The sequence below is a fragment of the Bidens hawaiensis genome, unplaced genomic scaffold (assembly GCF_021521415.1).
Source record: "Bidens hawaiensis isolate Kalapana, Puna unplaced genomic scaffold, B.hawaiensis_p1.1 tig00063761_1, whole genome shotgun sequence".
Taxonomy (NCBI): domain Eukaryota; kingdom Viridiplantae; phylum Streptophyta; class Magnoliopsida; order Asterales; family Asteraceae; genus Bidens; species Bidens hawaiensis.
Window position 1 is genome coordinate 13,857 of NW_027501406.1, and position 2,342 is coordinate 16,198.

General features: G+C 32.4%; 1 pseudogene; it reads right to left on the bottom strand.

Annotated features, from left to right (window-relative positions):
• Positions 1-721, bottom strand: LOC143604036 (putative calcium-binding protein CML46 pseudogene; annotated as a pseudogene).
• Between the last annotated feature and the right edge of the window lie 1,621 nt (positions 722-2,342).

The following is a 2,342-nucleotide window of genomic DNA, read 5'->3' on the forward strand; positions in this document are numbered from 1 at the left end:
GTCGATTATAATAAACAAAATTCTGCTTATACAATTTCAAGAGAAAATGATATACAAATCTCCCAAAAACTATGAACCAATAAACGAATGCTAATAATAATACTCAACTTCAACATAAACTATTTTCCATCAGCTTCACAAACTCATTAAAATCTATACTACCATCAGCATTCTCATCAAACACTCCAATCATCTTCCTACAATCCTCCATCTCCATCTTTTCCTTAAACCCCAAAACACATACAACTCTATGCAACTCCCATGCATCAATAAACCCATCTTTATTCTCATCAAACACATCAAACGCCTCTTTCACTTCATCCAATCTTGGCTCTTCTTCTTCAAAAATATTAAACACATCTTCAGAATTCAACCCCTCTGGTAGCTTTTCACCACCCGAGTGACTCGAAACACCCAAATTCGCCATCAGTAGCTCCAAATCACCTCCGCGGACACCGGTTTCGTCTACGATGGTGTTCTCGTTAAAAGAAAGGTGTGTTCTTGATAATATTGGATCATGGGTCGTCTTATTTGATGAAATCTTGGAGAATTGGATGAAAAACCGGTGGATTGAGGTTGAAAGTTTGGATCTTGAGAACAGTTTCAAGAATCCAGTGAGTCTGTTTAGAACCATTTGCATGAAGAAGTATTGGATCAATTCAAGTACCATAATGGTCTAACAAGTACAAATGAATAAAGAATATGATTAATAATAGTTAGTAAAAAATGTTTTGTGTTTTTTGAATATATGAAGAAGGAGATTTGTGAGTATATATAAGGGTTTGTGTTGATCATGTGTGTACATAGATGTATGTGTTTGAATCGTTGGTCAACTGTCAAAACGTGTGATAGGGAGTTTTTGAGGAAAGTTGCAAGAAGCTGCTAATTGCTTAATTTAATTGGCCGTCCTTAGGGGTTAAGGACTTTGTGTTGACTAGAGTTATGCTAGTATGACTTGTACATCATGTGTAAAAACATATACGTTGTATTGTCAATTTGTCATGTATGTGTTTGGAATTTTCTAGAAAGTTGGTGTTTGTTTCCTAAGATATTAAGTTTGGCAGTTGGGAGTACGCTTACTTTTAACTTTCGTTTTTCTAATATTTTCTCATTTATATGTTTCTTTGTGGTAAGTTGTTCTCTGGAAGTCACCTCTTTATCCCTTTGAATAGAGGTATGATGTGTCTACATTCCACCCTCTCCAGACCCTACTTATAGCTTTGCTGTTGGTGAAACTACACTGGTTATGATTGATTGATTGATTTGTGGTAAGTTGTTCAAAAGTATTTTGTGTTTGGTCTTTCACTCTTCTTTGTTTACCTACCCTAGACTCAAAATAGTATGAATTTTCTATATTTGTGGATTAGAAGGTAGGTTGTTGAACGTATATGAATTGATAAATATAACAATGATTACTAAAAGAAATTCAGGTGAAATAATCGTGTCCACTAAAAACCGATTTTCCATTATTTTTTAATTAATTTGTATGATTCAGTTATCTATAAGAATCTCAATGATCGCTTATTTTTTAAGAGGTACCATCAATCATGCAAAAGATTCAACACATAATGCATCAAATTATGAGATTTTAGGAGTAGTTTAGTCTTTAGCAATATCAATATGTATGGTTAACCTCAACTTTGTTAAAAATGAGTTACACTTTTATTTCTTCAACTTTAATCATTTTTTTTGTTAATTTATATAATAGATACACTTTTACACTTGCACTTATTAAACTACCATAAGTTTTTCACACCTTAACATTTTTTTTAAAAAAATTTCACCATAAAAACGAGTATTTTATTATTCTTAAATTGAGTATGATATTGTTAATTTAAATAAAAAAAACATTTTACATGATTACTAATTAGTACCAGCAAAAGGTGACAGGTTCGGCTCATGGGTCATAAAGAATTAAGGTCAAAACATGCCGATAAAAAAATTGGTTAATTTGGTTTGTTTCTCGATTGTTCAGGTTGAAAGAGGCCAGATCAAAACGAGCTTTGGGTTAAAACAATGTTGGGCTAAAACAGGTTTTGCGTTAACACGGGTCGGGTTAAATAACATGACTAGTAATACTATACGTGTATCCGGATCAATTGGGAACCTGATTGTTTGCCGGGTATTATTATTTTTGTATAAATAACGGAGTTACCGAACCAAACTACAATATTACCAAGTTACCAACCTTTATGTTTTTAGGTTTCAAGAATAGGACATTATGTCAGAAAAATGTAACCATTTTTGTAAATGACATATTAGATACTCAAGGTACAACTGAATGTATTAATAAAAATTAGCTCAAAGTCTTTCATGTTCAAAGCTGTTTAAAAGAACCAGAC